Source organism: Rhinatrema bivittatum, chromosome 1 (genome assembly GCF_901001135.1).
Source record: "Rhinatrema bivittatum chromosome 1, aRhiBiv1.1, whole genome shotgun sequence".
NCBI classification, from domain to species: domain Eukaryota; kingdom Metazoa; phylum Chordata; class Amphibia; order Gymnophiona; family Rhinatrematidae; genus Rhinatrema; species Rhinatrema bivittatum.
This window is the reverse complement of record NC_042615.1, coordinates 552,952,055-552,971,670: the sequence shown is the minus strand read 5'-3', so window position 1 is coordinate 552,971,670 and position 19,616 is coordinate 552,952,055.

Below are 19,616 nucleotides of genomic sequence, written 5' to 3'. Positions count from 1 at the left end.
GTTGATAGAGACGGCTGCCCGCATTGACCCCCGGCTACAACAACAGACCAAGGAGCAGCACTCCTCTCGCCACAGTCCTGCTTCTGGGTCGGTGAGACCTGTGTCTTCTCCTAAGACTTCTCGTCCAGATGTTCCCACCTGCGAACCCATGCAGCTGGGTCGGACCCCGCTCTCTGCCGAAGAGAGGCAATGTCGCTGTTTGTTGAAGTTGTGTTTGTATTGTGGTCAGAAGGGCCACTTCTTGGCCCTTCTGACCACTGACCACTGACCACTGCCACTGACCACTGACCACTGCCAGGAGCGTGTGGAAAATGCCAAAGCCTAGGAGGTCGGGAGGAGCTCCTCCTAGGCTGTGCTACAACTCCTCAATGTACCGTGACGTTACCCTGGAATACCCTGGAGGGTCCATTGAGACGATGGCGTTCCTGGATTCTGGAGCCAGAGGTAATTTCATCCTGCAGGACTTAGTCTCCCAGTTGTGCATCCCTACGCATAGACGGGAGGTCCCGTTACGAATTACCTCTATCCAGGGGACGCTCCTTCCAGGACCTGTCCTGATGTCCACGGCACCCATTACTGTCTGCACCAGGGCGATCCATTTGGAGGAGATAACCTTCCTAGTGTTGGATAAGACTGTCCACCCTGTGGTGCTAGGATTGCCATGGTTACAGAAGCACTCACCCACGATTCAGTGGAATACTCTACAGATTGTCAAGTGGAACCCTTTCTGCCTAGCTAACTGTATGAAAGTGCCTAGGGTTCCCGCACTTCCATTGATGCACTCTGCCCTAGGTCCTCCTGCACCTTATTAGGACTTTATGGATGTTTTTTCCAAGACCAAAGCGGAGATCCTTCTGCAACATCGTCCATATGACTGAGCTATAGATCTGCTACCTGGATCTATGCCCCCCCCCTCCCCCCGAGGAAGGGTGTATCCCTTATCATTACCTGAAACCCGGGCCATGTCTGAGTATATTTCAGAGAATCTCGCCAAGGGGTTCATTCCCCCATCCAAGTTGCCTGCAGGGGCAGGCTTCTTCTTTGTCAGCAAGAAGGACAGCTCGCTGAGACTGTGTATAGACTATCGAGGCCTAAATTCCATTACTAAGCGGGACCGTTACCTGCTCCCGCTAATCCCAGAGCTCCTTGATAAGCTCCAGGGAGCAAAGATTTTCACAAAGTTGGACCTACGAGGTGCTTACAACTTAGTCAGAATTCATCCCGGAGACGAGTGGAAAACCGCTTTTAATACCCGAGACGGGCATTACGAGTATCTTGTGATGCCTTTCAGCTTACGTAATGCTCAGGCAGTGTTCCAGCACCTTATGAATGAGGTGTTACGGGACCTTCTGAACACCTGCGTAATCGTCTACCTCGACGATGTGCTAGTCTACTCCCAGGACCTGCCTTCACACCATCAGCATGTCCGTCAAGTGCTCCAAATACTTAGGGAGCATGGTCTGTACGCGAAACTTGAAAAATGTAGTTTCGAGAAGACGTCCCTGTCATTCCTGGGCTACATAATCTCCGCAACAGGCTTTCAAATGGATCCTGAGAAAGTGACGGCAATTAAGAATTGGCCCCGGCCGAGGGGTCTTAAAGCGTTGCAACGCTTCCTCTGCTTTTCCAATTTCTACCGTCACTTTATTCCTAACTATTCCCGTATTGTGGCCCCGTTGACTGCCCTCACCCAAAAGGGGGCCAACGCGGTGGATTGGCCTGTTCCTGCCTGCCAAGCCTTCGAGGCCCTTAAGGAAGCGTTCTTGTTAGACAACTGCCTTCTTCATCCGGATCACAGCCGGCCCTTTGTGGTGGAAGTCGATGCCTCCAAAGTGGCCGTGTGGGCCGTGCTGAGCCAGTACTCTGATTCTGGACAATTGTTACCCTGTTCATATTTCTCGAAGAAATTCTCCCCGGCAGAGAGCAACTACTGAGTTGGTGATAAAGAGCTGCTAGCCGTGAAACTTGCCCTGGAAGAATGGAGACAGTGGTTGGAGGGAGCCAACCATCCGGTTATGATTTACACCGACCACAAAAACTTAGCATTCTTGAAGCAAGCCCAATGCCTGAACCTAAGGCAAGCCCGGTGGTCACTGTTTTTTGATAGGTTCGACTTTACTTTACGCTACCTACCCGGCTCTAAGAATGTTCGAGCCGACGCGCTCTCATGCTCCTCTGAGGTCAAAGAGACTCCTGACACTCCCCAGTATATTTTGGATCGTGTGAAAGTGAGCCTTGCAGCAACCTTGGTGTCCTCCCAAGGGAAGACCGTCGTTCCACGTCGTTCCCGGAGAGCCCTCTCCGGGAACGACTCCATGACTCTCCCAGTCAGGGAGTCATGGGCCCAAGTTCTCACTTGGGCCCATGACTCCCTGACTGGGGGCCATGCTGGCTGTAAAGGGACCTAAGACTTGTTGAACCGATTCTACTGGTGGCCGACGGTGAGACAGGATGTCCAAGCTTTTGTGGGCTCTTGCCCTACCTGCGCCGTTTAAAAGCCACTCATCGGGAGGCCCAGGAGCCTGTTGCAACCATTGCCCATCCCGGTGGAGCCTTGGACACACATCTCCACCGACTTTGTCGTGGACCTTCCCATCTCAGGAGGTAATTTGGTCATTTGGGTGACCGTAGACCGATTCTCCAAGATGGCACACTTTGTCCCCTTGCCAAAGTTGCCTTCTGCACCTGACCTAGCTAATCTCTTTGCTCAGCATATCTTAAGACTTCATGGTCTCCCGCAGGATATAGTTTCCAATCGAGGACCACAGTTTACTGTTCGATATTGGAAAGCACTTTGCAAACGCTTCAATGTGCAACTTAGTCTTTCATCTGCGTTCCATCCCCAGAGTAATGGGCAAATGGAACGGACTAACCGAACCTTAAAGACTTTTCTCCACTCATTCGTGAATGAACGACAAGATAATTGGGCCAAGCTACTCCCATGGGAGGAGTTCTCATATAATAATCATATGCATGCTGCTACTGGAAGTTCGCCTTTCCTCATTGTCTATGGGAAGCAACTTCGACCGCCCTTGCCTTCACCTGAACCTAGTACACTCCCGGCAGTGCAACTTTCAGCCCGCCAGCTTCTTTCATTATGGACTTCTATCCAGGGAAAGTTCCATAAAGCTGCCCAGTCCGCTAAGAAATGGGCGGATAGGCATCGTCAGCCAGCGCCTATCTTCCTCCCCAGAGACCGCGTCTGGCTTAGTACAAAAAATCTCAGCTACGAATTCCGTCTTGAAAACTAGCTCCGAGATTCTGTGGGACTTTCCGAGTCACCGAACGAGTGGGAGCAGTCTCATACCGACTACGCCTACCCTCCTCCATGCACATACATGACGTGTTCCATGTGTCATTGCTGAAGCCTTTTGTTTTATCCAGATACCACTCCTGGGCTCCTGAACCATCGGACCCTTCAGTACCGGACAAGGTTGTTACGGGCGCGTCCGCCACGCCGCTGACGGGCCGAGGGTATGGGCGCCCTCGGGTGCAATCGTAGGCATGAGGAGCACGGCCGTCTCTATAGCAGGTGGTGTGAGCCCTTGGGCCACGGCGAGAGCTAGGGAGGAGCCCCAGCCACACCGTGGGAGGTGAGCCGGTGCTGGCATGGTGAGGCAGGCAGGAACAGAAGCAGGGGATAAGGAGCAGAGTCTGACCCTCAGCCGGACCTGCCCGCCCATGGCAACCAACACTGGGAAGTTGATTGATGAACGGTCCTTCGACTGTTCCCGGCCCTTTCGGACCTGCCGCTGGGTAACGGCAATGGGTGGCAGACTGGAACGAGGACGAGGGCAGACAGAGTCCTTTAGTACACGGAAGACATCTTGGACTAGGGCTGGTGCAGACATCGTAGACAAAGCTGGTGCAGAGACATCAGAGGCAAGGGCTGGTGCAGAGACATCAGAGGCAAGGGCTGGAAGGAGACATGGGCACTGACCCTCAGGGCGCCCTACTCAGCCCATCCGCGGGACTGAGTCGTGGACCACCCTGTCCCATACGCACCCTACACAGCCCAGGAAGGCTGGTCGCGGACCACGCTGAGAACGGAAGAGCGCAGGGAAGATCCAGGCGAGCAGGAACTCCGATGCTGGGAGCAATGACATCCGAAGCCCCATCGGCTGGCAGGCAGGGAAGCTCCAGAGTGCAGGGACGAATCCCACCTGTTGGCCACTCCAGGGCCCAACAGGCCAGAAGGCTCAGGAGCCAGACAAAGACGTAGGGCAGCACAACCGGAACTGGACCAGGAACTGGATCAGGAAACATCAGGAGCAGACATCAAGGCAGAGACAGGAACAGACATCAAGGCAAGGTCAGGAACAGACAGGGAGCCATCGAGGCACAGACGACCACGGAGGACCTTGATCAGCAGACAGGACACAGCAATGTGTAAAGCCAATCCGAAGGCAAGTAGCAAGTGAAAAGAGAGTCCTTTTATACTGCAGGTTGTAGGCAACTCCCTGGGAGGAGTTTGCCAGGACCGCCCCTTGCTGGCCCTATAACTGGGGTGGAGAGCTGCGGGCCGGCCCCTAGGGAGAAGGGCGTGGCCAAACAGGATGTCCAAACAACCGAGCAAGCCACAGGCAGGCCTCAGGAACAGCTAGGCCTCCCAGGCCCTGGAGCAAGTCCTGGATGGTGCACAGGCGAGGCCCTGGCTTCGGAGCGGCCTCTGGAGGGAAGGTAAGATAACTCCTGTAGCGCAGCAACAGGGGGGGATCATAACACAAGGTTATGTATCAAGTACGTGAGATCTTGGATGTATGGTTCCATCAACGCCGCTGGGAGTACTTGCTTGCCTGGGAGGGTTGCGGACCCGAGGATAATTCTTGGGAACCGGCCCGTAACATCCTCGACAAGGACTTATTACGGCAGTTCCATCTGGACCACCCAAGTAAACCCGGACCGGCTAAGAGGGGGCGTAAGAGGGGAGGTACTGTTGCGGTTCTGGCTGCAAGCGCTGCGACCAGCCCCTTACCTCCGTGCTCCTGGACCTATTCCCGCTTCTGGAGGCCTGGTTTGTGCCCTGTTCGGCAGTGTCCCCGTGGGGGCCGCACCGCCGGGAAGCTTCCCATAGACACCCTGCTTCTAGGCACGCACGCGCGCCACTTGGACGCTTTTCTAGGCCGTTTCCCGCCAGTGGTGACTTCGCCCAGTTCCTGACGTCGGACGCCGCAGCCTTGATAAGTCGGCCGCACTCAGTCTTGGCCTTGCAACAGGTTTACCTCCTGGTTCACTGTTGCGTCGTGCCCTGGAGTGAGCTGCCTTGCTACTCGCTCAGTTCTTGCTTGCCTGCTACACTACCTGCTTGGTTCCTGCTTGCCTGCTACAGTTCCTGCCTGGTTCCAGTACCCGAGCCCTGTTACAGTACTTGTCTATTGTTCTAGTCTGGTTCCAGTCCTCAGTCCTGATCAACAACCCGCCTAAGTCCCAGTGGCCGGGCCCCTACGGGCTCCTCCCGGGGGGGCTTCGGCTTCCAAGGGTGAAGCCACCTAAGTCCCAGCGGTTGGGATCCTACGGGCTCCTCCCGGGGGAGTACCAGCTTCCAGGGTGAAGAGCACCTCTACATCCTGCCTGAACATCTGCCTCCCATCCTGCCACATACTACAGACATTGACCACCTTTTCCAGTCTCCTGCAGGTCGGCCCAAGGGTCCACTAAATTGAGACTCCATAACACCAGGATTCTGAAAGAAATAAAAAATGAAATTTCAGATCTATTACTAGCAGTTTGTAATCTATCATTAAAATTGTCTATTGTACCTATGCACATCTCTCCACCTCTAGCAGAGCTGGCACATTAGATTTAAAATCCTGACATTAGTATTTCAATCTATTAAAAGACTTGCTCTTAGTGATTTTCCCAAACCTGTCATCTACTGCCCCACCCATTCCAATTGATTCACATCAAAAGGTATGCTGGTTGCCACTGATTTTAAAAGAATTTGATTAGCCCAGTATTGTGAACATATGTTTAGTGTGGCAAGCTATCAACTATGGAACAAACTCTTAGATGTCCTTAAGGGAGAAAATGATCTATTGCACATCTGAAAACTTCTGAAATCACATGCTTTCTTTCTTTCTTTCAACAATTTATAGCCCTCTGATCCACCAATCTCTGCATTTCCAATCTAATTTTCTCTTTTCGTCACTTCTATATGAACATAAGAACATAAGAATATGCCATACTCGGTCAGACTAAGGGACAATCAAGCCCAGCATCCTGTTTCCAACAGTGGCCAATCCAGGCCATAAGAACCTAAGGGCCAGATTTTATAACACTAAGGGCCAGATTATATAACATGCTCGCAGGCATAGATTTGTTCGCACAACCCGGCGCGAACAAATCTACGTCCGATTTTATAACATGCGCGCATGTTATAAAATCCAGGGTCGGCGCGCACAGGGGGGGTGCACAATTGTGCAACCTGTGCGCACCGAGCCGAGCAGCCTGCCTCCATTCCCTCTGAGGCCGCTCCGAAATCGGAGCGGCCTCAGAGGGAACTTTCTTTCCGTCCCCCCCACACCTTCCCCTTCCTTCCCCTATCTAACCCGCCCCCCAGCCCTAACTAAAACACCCCCTGGCCTTTATTGAAGAAGTTACGCCTGCCGGCTCTCCATCGCCCCGCCCCAGCCCCGCCCCGGAACGCCCATTTTTTCAAGCTCCGGGACTTATGCGCGTCCCAGGGCTTGCGAGCGCTGCCGAGCCTATGCAAGATAGGCTCGGCACATGCAGGGGGAGACAGGGGTAGGTTTCCGGGGGTTGCACGCATATCTTACGCGTGCAACCCTTTGAAAATCTACCCCTAAGTCTATTCCATGCTACTGTGCTAGTAATAGCAGTGGCTAATTTCTAAGTCAACTTAATTAATAGCAGGTAATGGACTTCTCCTCCAAGCAGGTAATGGACTTCTCCTCCAAGAGCAGGTAATGGACTTCACTGTGATACATGTGGTTGAGAATAAGTAACTGTACCTTGTATGTATGTTGTTATCCTGTCTGTTTAAATGTTACATTCAATATTGTATTGAGTTATGTTTTTTTTAATACTATTATGTGTATTGTAATCCAATGAGATCTGTGGATTGGTGGACTATAAATTTTATAAATAAATAAAATAAATACCTGAAGACCGGATGGTGGCCAATGTAACCCCAATATTTAAAAGGGCTTCAGGGCTGATCCAGGAAACTATAAACAAAGTGATCCCGATTTCAGTGTTGGGAAAAAATCATGGAAACTGTTCTAAAGAAAAATCACAGAACATATAGATAGACATGGTTGAATAGGATACAGCAATCATGGATTTATCTAAGGTAAGAGTTGCCTCACAAATCTTCTACATTTTTTCTCTCTGCGGAGAGAATCCAAGATGGTCGCCACCATCTTTAGGCACGAGGTCGTGCCTCCTCCTCAGATTTAAAGGGACCTGATCCCTTTAACTACACTCACCTGTTCCCTATGAGCCAGAGCAGAGGAAGTATAAAGGAGGCTTCCTCTGCTCATTCCTCGACTTGGCAACTTCCGTGGTTAGTCAGGTCTGCTTGCTTCGGTGAGTTCTTGTGCTTTGGATCCTTGTTCCTGTTTCGTCTTGGTGTTCCTGGTTCCTGACTTCGATCGGCTAGCGGTGATTCCTGGTATTGACTTCGGATTGGCAAGCAGTGATTCCTGGTATTGACTTCGGATTGGCAAGCAGTGATTCTCGGTGTGTGACCTCGGACTTGTAGCGATGACCCTCTGGCACTTGACCTCGGACTCCTTCTTGACCATCGTCTCCAAGGGCCCGCCTAAGTTCCAGCGGCCCGGGTCCCTACGGGCTCCTCCCGGGGGGACCGTGGGCTTCCAGGGATGAAGCTCCAGTCAGCCCTTGCACCGAGCTTCTTGACCTCTCAAAGGTCCACCTAAGCCCCAACGGTTGGGGTCCCTATGGGCTCCTCCTGGGGGGACCGCGGAAGTCCAGTGGCAAAGACACACTTCCTTTCTTCGACGTCACGACTCTTCGTCTGCCTCCACAGTTGCCTCTGTCTCCTGTGCCGAGGGTCAGCTGGTCACGTCTTCTGTTCCTACCTCGCCACCCGACGGGAGAACCTACGGACCTTCATCCTAAGGTATTCCGTCCTCCCATAGGCCCAAGGGTTCACAAGCCTGAGCATAACAGAAACAAAGAGAAGGATTAAATGGTCAGTTTTCTCAGTAGAGAAAGGTAAACAATAGAATGCCTCAGGGATCTGTACTTGAACTGGAGCTATTTAATCTACTAGATAAGGGAGCCCTGACTGACGTGCCACAAATGCGCAGTAGAGAGCAGCTCTACCGCGCATGCGAGCACGTCGGTCAGAGCGTGCCTGTTAAAATTGGCGCTGGAGGAGCAGTAGCGGCGACCCGAAGAGCTGGAGCAGCAGGAGCCCAAAGAGCTGGAGCGGCAGGAGCCCAAAGAGCTGGAGCGGCAGGAGCGGCGGCGGCCTGAAGAGCAGGAGCGGCGACGGTGGCCCGAAGAGCTGGAGCGGCAAGAGCGGCGGCGGCCTGAAGAGCTGGAGCGGCAGGAGCGGCGGCGCCCCAAAGAGCAGGAGCGGTGACGGCGGCCCGAAGAGCAGGAGCGGCAGGAGTGGTGGCGGCCCGAAGAGCAGGAGCGGCGGCGTGCACGCAAGGGAGGGAGGGACTGACGGAAGGACCCACGGAAGGACCCCCCCCCCGGAGATCTACCGAGGGGGGGAGAGAGGAGTGACTGAGGGGAGGGGGGAGGGGGAGAAAGGAGTGAGGGAGGGGAGGAGGGGGGAGAGAGGAGTGACTGAGTGGAGGGGGAGAGAGGAGTGACTGAGGGGAGGAGGGAGGGAGAGTGTAGGGGGGGGGAGGGGGGGAGAGGAGTTGACCTGGAGGGGGGGGGAGAAGAGAGGTGGACGAGGGGAGGGGGAGAAGAAGGGGGGGGGAAAGGTTACCCCAAGGGGGAGGGGGAGGGGGATAGAGGTAGGGTAGGGGAGGAGGGGGGAGAGAGAGGAGTGAGGAAGGGGAGGAGGAGGGGTTGGAGAGAGGAGTGATGAGGGGAGGGGAGGGGAGGAGGGAGGGGGGAGAGAGTGACTGAGGGGAGGGGGAGAGAGGAGTGACAGGGAGGAGGGAGGGGGAGAGAGGAGGGAGGGGAGGAGGGGGAGAGAGGAGTGAGGATGCGGGAGAGGAGGGGGGAGAGACGTGACTGAGGGGAGGAGGGAGGGGGAGAGAGGAGTGACAGGGGCGGGGGGGGAGGGAGTGACTTGATGGGGTGGGGGAGGAGGAGTGACAGGGTAGGAGTGGGAGAGAGGCGGGGCGGCGAGGGAGGGGGGGAGAGACGAGGGATGAAGGAGGAGTGAGGAGGCCCGGAGGAGGAGAGTAGAGTGATGAGGGAGGAGGGAGGGGGGAGAGAAGAGTGACTGAGGGGAGGAGGGAGGGGGAGAGAGGAGAGTACAGGGCGGGAGAGAGGACCCAGAGAGGAGTGACAGGGAGAGGAGGGAGAGGGGACGTAGAGAGTGACTGAGGGGAGGAGGGAGAGGGGAGGGAGGAGTGACTGAGGGGAAGGGGCGGGGAGAGAGGAGTGACTGAGGGGAGGGGGAGGGTGGTATAGAGTGAAGTGACTCAGGGGAGAGGGGAGGAGGATTCAGGAGTGATGAGGGGAGGGGGGGAGAGAAAGGAGTGACTGAGGGGAGGGGGAGAGGGGAGGGAGGAGTGACTGAGGGGGAGGAGGAGGAGAGTGGGGGAGGTGGGAGGGAGAATGAGGGGAAGGAAATGAACCAAAAAAATGTTAATGTAGCCCGTTATTACGGGCTTAACGGCTAGTATTTTATAAATGACCTGGAAACAGGAATGATGAGGGAGGTGGTCAAATTTGCAGAGTGACCCAAAATTGTTCAGAGTAGTTAGATCAGAAAGGATTGTGATAAATTGCAGGAGGACCTGCGAGACTGGAAGATTGGGCGTCCAAATGGCAGATGAAATTTAATGTGGACAAGTGCAAAGTGATGTACGTAGGAAAAAGTAACACATGTTGTAGTTACATGGTTAGGTTGCATATTAGGATTTACCAGCCAGGAAAAAGATCTGGGCATCATAGTGGACCAGACATTGACATCATTCGGAAAGTGGCTGCAGCGGTCAAAAAAGCAAATAGAATGTTTGGAATTATTAGGAAAGAAATGATGAATAAAATGAAGAATATCATAGTATCTCTGAATTGCTCCATGGTGAGACCTTACCTTGAGTGCTGTGTGCATTTCTGGTTACCATATCTCAAGAAAGATATAGTTGTACTGGAAAAGGTTCAGAGAAGAGTGACCAAAATGATAAAGGGCATGGAATGGCTCTCTTATGAGGAAAGGCTAAATAAGTTAGGCCTTTTCTGCTTGAAGAAATGATGGCTGAGAAGGGACATGATAGAGGTATAAAAAATCATGAAAGGAATAGAATGGGCAAAAGTGAATTGGTTATTTACTTTTTCAGATAATACAAGGACTAGGGGACACTCCATGAAGTTTAAAAACAAATCAGAAAAATTATTTTTCACTCAATTTACAATAGAGCTCTGGAATTTAATGCCAGTATATGTGGTTAAAATATTTAGCATAGCTGGGTTTAAAAAAGGTTTGGATAATTTCCTGTAGAAGTCCATAAACTGCTATTAATCAAATTGACTTAGGAAATAGCCACAGCTTATTACTGACATTAGTAGCATGGAATATATTTACTGTTTGGATATTTGCCAAGTACTTGTATCCTGGATTGGCCACTTTTGGAAATGGGATGCTGGGCTTGATGAACCCTCAGTCTGAACCAGTAAGGCAGCTTTTTATGTTCTTAGATGTTGAAAAGGATAGGGGAAAACACTGATCCTTGAGGTACTCCATAGGTGAGATCTCTGGATGAGGATCATTTGTTGGTGTATGGTATGGACTGTTCTCTGTTGGACAAGAAAGAGTTGGCTCCCAAGAGCTGCTGAGCTATATTCAAAATCCTTGTCCTGACAGTCAGTGCTCTCAAAGACCTAGCACAATCCTACCTAAGAAGCCAACTTACCCCATATAGTCCTTCTCACCCATTGCTCTCAGTAACTCAGGAACACTTAGTGGTTCAGACCCCAAAGAAATGAGACTCTCTAACACTAGAAAAAGAACCATTACAAGGTCAGCTCCTATCCTCTGAAACGTTTTGCCATACGAAAAGCAATGCATTCAATATCAGTTGTGATGGTGATTGATAAAGTTAAAGGCAATGGAAATAATTATTAGAACTAAAATGGAGTTGCCACCTTGGTTAGCATTCAGGTGAATATTTGTAGCTACGGCTAACAAGATGGACTTTATTTCATGATCTTTCCTGAAGCCAGATTGGTGAGATTGAAGGATGTTAAAAACCATTGTTGTTCCATTGCTGGACTAGGAGTTCTGCTGGATTTAAGATGTTTGTTGATATGTTGAGTATCTTGCTTATACTGTGTCACTTATAACAGAGGCCATGTTTCTGATGGAAAGTTTGAGATCAAGGTCATACTCGGGATTTTTGAAATTAGAAATATGGCCTGCACAAGGTAGTGGTCTGGCCAGGAGACAGGTTCTACTTTTATTGTCTTAGGGTCTATGTTAATTGTAGGGAGTAGAATATCCTTTGTGAGAGTTTGATTAGCTGAGTGAAGGAGAGGTAATTCATGTTGCTTTGGAATTTGATGGCTTTACCTCTAGGAGGGCCTCTGTATAGTAGTTGAAGTCTCCTAGCACATAAGAACATAAGATTTTCCATACTGGGTCAGATCAAAGGTCCATAAAGCCCAATATCCTGTTTCCAATAGTGGCCAAGCCAGGCCACTAGAAAGAGGAACTTGTGGATGGTAGTAACAAGGTCACATAGCAGTTCAGAGAGTTAAGAAAGAAGTCAGATTGATTATCTGGTGGGCAGTAGATTAGGGCAAGTTTAGGTCCCTTATTGCTTGGAATTTCAGTATAAGACATTCAGATTTATCTATTTGTTTGGTATCAACTAAGCTGAGGGCCAGGGATGATGAAAGTTGATAGCAACTCCTCCACAAATGGATCGTGGTGTGTGTGTGTGTGTGTGCGTGATATTTGGTAGCCTGGTGAACAGGGCTGAGTGAGGGTAACATGTCACCTTTTCCTATCCAGGTCTCTGTGATACATAGGATGTGGAGTTTAAATTCTTCAGTTAAATCCATGATGAGATAAGTTTTGTTTTTTGTGGATTGTACATTGAATGGGCCTAGCTGAAGAGGGGGAGAAGTGAATTACATGGGACAGACAGACTTGGTAGGTAAGGTTTCCTCCTGCCCCAAATTACCAATTGACTGATAACATACTTTATTATGATTTCACAGTAAATTGACCCCATAGCTTGTGTTTGAAAATTGGTTGGTTATGCGGGTGTAAAATACACTATAGGGAAACCACAAATTATTTACACTATTGTGGGCCTGGTGTTGTGAACTCAGAATGGGCACAAAGAGTGTGAGCCCCTGTGCCGTGATGAAACCTGCACTACCCCTGGGGTGGCCGTGGTCCACGCTGCTGGCAGGTGAGTGCATCCAGGCATGGACTGGCTGAAACAGGAACACTCAAGAACTGGAACAGGAACACTTGAAGACTCAGAATAGGAACTAGGAGATCACTCTTGACTTGGAAAAGGAACACTTAGATGTCTAACATGCACCAGGAACTAAGAACAAGCAAGCCATGCTGGTCTCTGGGGTAGCCTCCAGCCACTTGAAAGCCCTTTTGGACTGCTACTTGAAAGCAGTTTCAGCGTGAGGACAAACAGAAGCAGAAAACTTGAAACAAGACGAAGGCTCTGAGAGAGTCTGGAGCCACTGCATGCCCTACACAACCCCGGGGCTGGCCACAGATCATGCCAATAGTGATGCAGGCACTGGACTCAAAGACTTGGAACAAGACAGAAGCTGGAAACAAGAACTCTGACGACCAGGGACAGGACTCAGGAACTCAGACTCAAAAATGTAGAACTCAGATTCAGATTCAGATTCAGACTCAGGAACTCGGATTCAGATTAAGGAACTAGGAACTCAGACTTCAGACTTAGGAACTCAGAACTCAGACTCAGGAACCAGGAAGGTCTTCCGAATACTTGAATCAGCAACAAACTCTGAACGCTCTAGACAGGATGAAGGCTTGGAACCAGGAACAAGGCAAGGACTTAGATTCAGGAACAAGGTGAAGACTTGGATTCAGGAACAAGACAAAGAGTCCACAAGAGCCAGGGAACCAGAAACATGAAACAGGAACTATGGAGGATCTTGAAAGCACTGGCAGATCTTTGCGAAGGCAATGAAGAACTGGCTGAAAAGCCCTTTTATAAGGCTGCAGGAAAGATGTCATCAGGAGGGGCCATTGGGCTTTTCCAGACACAGTCCCTTTAAATCTCAAGCAGAGGTGCATGCGCGCACCTAAGAGAATGCTGGAAGGAGTGGGGATGGAAGTCTGTGGCCCTCAGGCCGCGAAGACCAGGATGGCATCAGATGGCATTGGCGGAAGCTCTTATTCACAGGAGATGGTGGCCAGGCCTGGGCAGTGTCGGGGACAGTGGTGCTTTCGCCACACAGTGTCAGCGGTGCTCCAGACTGTGGAGAGCAAGTGCAGTGGCAGTATCTTTCCCACCATGGGATGCGGCAATGAGGCAGAGGTGGCAGTGTTGCGTGGTGAGACCCTCCCACAAGTAGTATAGCAACAGTACCCTCTCTTCAAAGCCCCCCCCCCAGCCTCTTTCCATTGACTATGGAGGAGAAGAAAGTATACCTATACTAACAGATGTTGAAGAGTGGTTTACTAAAAGAAACTGTATGTTTAGTTCCAGAGTACTGCTGCAGAAGGTTGCAGTTAACTGCATGTTGGGGAATGGGATGTGATAACTAAAGTACCTGCAGCTAATGGTGCTTTCTTAGCTATCTGTTAGGAGCAATGGCATAATTGTTTAAAACTATTGCTGAAGAAGGATTCTAACTAATATTGTTAGGAGGAGATCTGTGTTAGGTTTAGTTTCAAGAGTCCTGTGTTGTATTTAGAAGGTTTGCAGTTTACACAGAGTTGTTAACTAGATTGCCATTAGAATAAGCCTCAGGTTTGATTAAATAAGTACAGTGGAATGAGCCCATAGTAGGGTATGTTTGTGGAATGTAAATCTGTGAATGTAGTTATTAAAGATTAATGGAAGCTGTCTGTATCAAGTTTAAATGCTTCTTTCAGCAGGTAACACTGTCTCGTGCTCTAACTGGTAGTAAATCCAGCCTTGAAGTTAATGGGAATTTCCTAAACTCTGAAATTTTCGAATGAATTCTTAAACCTGTTATGTAACTGAAAGACAAAGAAATAGTTATGTTCTAAATATATACTTGAGTGGCTGTGTGATGACTCGGAAAAAATATGGATTAGTAAAGCAGTTAGAGAGATAGTTTTTTTAAGCTTTGGAGAAATGGGATAAGTGACCAGAGAAGGAGCCATTATTAAAGGCATATCTCAGGGCTTTAGTAAAGGAAATAGTTCAAGATATGACAGACCCATGGTCCTCATACCTCTACACTTCCAAAACCTATGTAGAAACCATCTACACGTTCCTATGTAGAAACCATCTGAAGACAGGGCCCCCCGTGAGGACAAGATGCAGGCATGTTGCCACAGACTTCCAGCTATGTAATCTACTGCAGCATCTAGCCTGTAGGCTGGGAGACCCAGGAACCCTCTACAGGATGGGTGGGACCTTGCAGGGGCTCTTCTCCTCAGGGGGAGAGGCCCAAGGCCAAGAAGTAATGAAGAGGAGTCTGCTGCCTTCATGGGTTTGGTCTGGAGTGGAAAAGCACAAGATGGTGGTTACAGAGTGTCAAAGAGTGTTTTTTCTCTCCCTCCAGGGGAACTACCATGCAATAAGGAGAAGTACAGAATTGGGGTAAGTTCACAAAATTGAAAGTGTCCCAAGGTGTACTTTGTAGGGATGTGCAGAGCAAAATTTTATGTTCATATTTTTTTATGTCCGAAAGGGGGTCCCACTTGCGGCCAATATGGACATAAAAAAAATCCAATGAGTTGGGTATATGTACATATGTGCAAAAAAAAAAATTTAAACCCCCTCACCCTCCTTAATCCCCCCCCCCAGACTTACCACAACTCCCTGGTGATCGAGCGAGGAGTGAGGACGTCATTTCTGCAATCCTTGGCGAGAAGCATGTGACGTCGGTGGCACGTCGAGTGACGCGGCGTCACGTGATTCCCGGCGAGTTCGCGCCGGACGGCTCGTTCGGCCCAAAAAGAACTTTTGGCCAGCTTGGGGGGGCCTCCTGACCCCCTCAAGCTGGCCAAAAGTTCTTTTTGGGCCGAACGAGCCGTCCGGCGCGAACTTGCCGGGAATCACGTGGCGCCGCGTCACTCAGACGCGGCGTCACGTGATTCCCGGCAAGTTCGCGCCGGACTTGCCGGGATCTCTGCATATCACCGCCGGGACTTCCCAGATCTCTGCATATCAAAGTACTAGGGGTGTGCATTCGGATTGACCGCATTAGTAAAACGCAACTCATATTTTTTTTTACTTAAAAAATTGATTCGACATAAACGATCGGATTTCCCACATATCGAACATAGATATGTTCGATATGTGGGAAATCGCGATTGTTGAGCCAAAATAAAAATTTAAACCCCCTCACCCTCCTTAATCCCCCCCCCAGACGTACCACAACTCCCTGGTGATCGAGCGAGGAGTGAGGACGCCATTTCTGCAATCCTTGCCTTCGGCCCAAAAAGAACTTTTGGCCAGCTTGGGGGGGCCTCCTGACCCCCCCAAGCTGGCCAAAAGTTCTTTTTGGGCCGAACGAGCCATCCGGCGCGAACGAGCCGGGAATCACGTGACGCCGGCGTCATTCGACGTGCCGCCGACGTCACATGCTTCTCGCCAAGGATTGCAGAAATGGCGTCCTCACTCCTCGCTCGATCACCAGGGAGTTGTGGTATGTCTGGGGGGGGGATTAAGGAGGGTGAGGGGGGTTTAAATTTTTATTTTGGCTCAACAATCGCGATTCCCACATATCGAACATAGATATGTTCGATATGTGGGAAATCGATCGTTTATGTCGAATCAATTTTTTAAGTAAAAAAAAAATATGAGTTGCGTTTTACTAATGCGGTCAATCCGAATGCACACCCCTAGTACTTTGATATGCAGAGATCTGGGAAATCAGCACAGACAGAAAGTCAAGGTTTCTTCCTCCCCTTACTAAAGAGGTAATAATGAGAGGCTAGGGGCCTATGTGTGGAGAGGTGTTTTTCCTCCTCACAAGGATGTAACCAAGAGAGGTGCAGAGTAGGGATGTGAATCGTTTTTTGACGATTTAAAATATCGTCCGATATATTTTAAATCGTCAAAAACCGTTAGGGCCACGATACAATACCAATTTCCCCGATTTATCGTCAAAAAAATCGTAAATCGGGGGAAGGGGGAGGGCAGGAAAAACCGGCACACTAAAACCCCTAAAACCCACCCCCGACCCTTTAAATTAAATCCCCCACCCTCCCAAACCCCCCCCCCCCAAATGCCTTAAATTACCCTGGGTAGAGCGGCGGTCCGAAACGGCCTCCTGCTATTGAATCGCGTTGTCTTCAGCCGGCGCCATTTTGCAAAATGGCCACCGCAAAATGGCGGCGGCCATAGACCAACACGATTCGACTGGAGGAGGTCATTCCAGACCCCCGCTGGACTTTTGGCAAGTCTTGTGGGGGTCAGGAGGCCCCCCCAAGGTGGCCAAAAGTTCCTGGGGGTCCAGCGGGGGTCTGGGAGCGATTTCCTGCCGCAAATCGTTTTCCGTACGGAAAATGGCGCCGGCAGGAGATCGGTCCCAGACCCCCGCTGGACCCCCAGGAACTTTTGGCCAGCTTGGGGGGGCCTCCTGACCCCCACAAGACTTGCCAAAAGTCCAGCGGGGGTCTGGAACGACCTCTTCCAGTCGAATCATGTTGGTCTATGGCCGCCGCCATTTTGCGGCGGCCATTTTGCAAAATGGTGCCGGCTGAAGACAACGCGATTCAATAGCAGGAGGCCGTTTCTGACCGCCGCCGTTCCGGACCACCGCTGGATCCCCAGGTAATTTAAAGCATTTGGGGGGGGGTTTGGGAGGGTGGGGGATTTAATTTAAAGGGTCGGGGTGGGTTTTAGGGGGTTTTAGTGTGCCGGCTCACGATTTTAATGATTTTCACGATACTTTACCCACCCAAACGGCAACAATACGATTCCCTCCCCCTCCCAGACGAAATTGATCGTTAAGACGATCGAGGACACGATTCACATCTCTAGTGCAGAGTAAGAGCACTAGTGGGGTAAGCTCATGTGAAGGTAGCCCCAAGATGTCCTTAAAACACAGTATCTAGGGAAAGTTGCACTAAGAGGATGGTGAATTGGAGAGTGATGAGAAGGTCCAAGACCACAGGAGATGTGAGTATGCAATGGGAAATGTGGTTATGTATTTGTTGCCCATTGGATGAGAATTTTGATATGGGTATGCTTGAACAAACCAACCCTCTCTTAGGACTGAAAAAGAGAAAAGACAGTGAAGAAGATAATAGGTTGACCTATCTGGTCAGCAGTAGTGCACAAATATTCACTGTTATGGTAGCCTATGATTTTCTGTCTTGTTCAGTAACAATGTTGTAACACATTCTCATATGTGTATATAGTTTTGGTTGGCTGGATATTCCAGAAAAAAGTTGCTGTTGGTTTGGAATTTGATATGTGTTAGTCTCCATTTTTATGCCAGCCCATTCCTGTGGATGGAGTTAGGTTTCCTCCCTGTCCTAACAACATAAGTGAAATAGAGTTGAGTTAAATCAAATGAAGTGGACCTTGATGGTGCATCTGCTTAACCATTTTGAAGAACCAACATTTCCAGACAGGTTATTCCACTAAGTCTGGAAATGCCTCAGAACAGGGTTAAAGCTATCCATTTATGGGCACCCAGCTATATTCAAATAATCTAGCATGTTAAGTGCTAAAAAAAACATAGTTTGGCCTACAGGCTTGATCCCCCACCATCCCACTAAATACCTGAAAGATTTATGCTGTATATAAAAAAAGCCCTTCTATTGTACTTCTTCCTGGGGAACCATAAGTGTAACCACACACAAAATCCCACAGTAATAAACTTTTTTAACCACTTAGTCAAAAAGGTTTCTTGGACCCTAAGATGCCAAACACAGAATTCAATGATCTGGGACTATATTATTCTTAGGTCCATTAAATTGCTTATTTTTCATATTTTTAACACATATGCCTGTATCCAAAATCAAAAGTGCTCGTTAATTTTAAAATCCACATAGCTTCGTGCAACTGCTTCTTTCATTATGAAAACCATGACATGGTGTCATGTTTCAAGTCCCTTCTACACCAAGGAGTGAAATTAAATTCTCTTTACAACTGTTGCCTCCATTTGTCAGATCTTATCCTTGGCCAGTGGGACTATTCAAGGATCAGATCTGACAAATGGAGGCAACATTTGTAAAGAGAATTTAATTTTACCCCTGACGCAGAAGGGAATCAAAACAAGGCATCTTGCCTATAGTAAAACCTACAGTGAAGAAACTGAGCCTGGACCCAAATGGCCTAATACTTCTTGTCTTCAACCTTCAGCAAGATTATTGAACAAGCAGTCCTGTGACAATAAATTGACTTCTTGCAAGTTACTAACTCCCTAGACCCCTTCCAGTATGATGTCAGACTCCACCACAGTACTGAAACTGCATTAGTGAGCTTGGTTGATGATCTGCAACTCAAGCTGGATTGTGGTCAATCTATACTCCTATTAGAACTCTCTGCAGCATTCAACACCAATTGACCACAAAATCATGATTACCAGTCTGGTCGACTTTGGCCTTGCTGGTCCTGTACTGGTGTGGCTTAAATCCTTCCTCCAGGATCATACCCAGACTTATCTCCCTTAGACAATCATCTTTATACTTTCCTATATGCGGTCCTGCAGGACTCCATTGTCTCTCCAACACTTTTTAATATCTACATGGTCCTACTGGGCAAGCTACTCAGAAAATATAAAATCTACTACCACACCAGTGCAGATGACATCCAACTATTGTGACTTCTGGGCCCAAACCCAACCTGGAAATCAACAAACTAAACATCTGCTTACAAAATATCTCAAACTGGTTACACTACAGCAAACTGAAATTGGACTCTCAAAAACAGAGGTTTTATGAATTCAGAAAAAAAACATGGTCACCTACATTCAAAGGTGATCATAGAAGGAACAGTTTTCCCCACACAGTCATTCCCACCCATTGCTCTCACTTCCTCAGGCCCACTTAATAGTTCCAGACCCCAAAGAAATGAGACTCTCAAACACCAGAATAAGCAAGGTTAGATCCCACCTTTTAAAACATTTTGCTATATGGGATCAGGTTTTTTCCAGACCTCCTATCCTTTAGGAAGTGACTGAAAACTTGAAATATTTGTTGCAGCATTTGGTGCATAGCCTGACCCACAATCTCCTACTGTACCTCAAATCCACAGTCTTAGTCCCACTAGGACTGCATGATCTATGTAACTACTAAATCTAAGCTCCAACCTCTCTTCCAATAATGAAGCCTTAGCCCT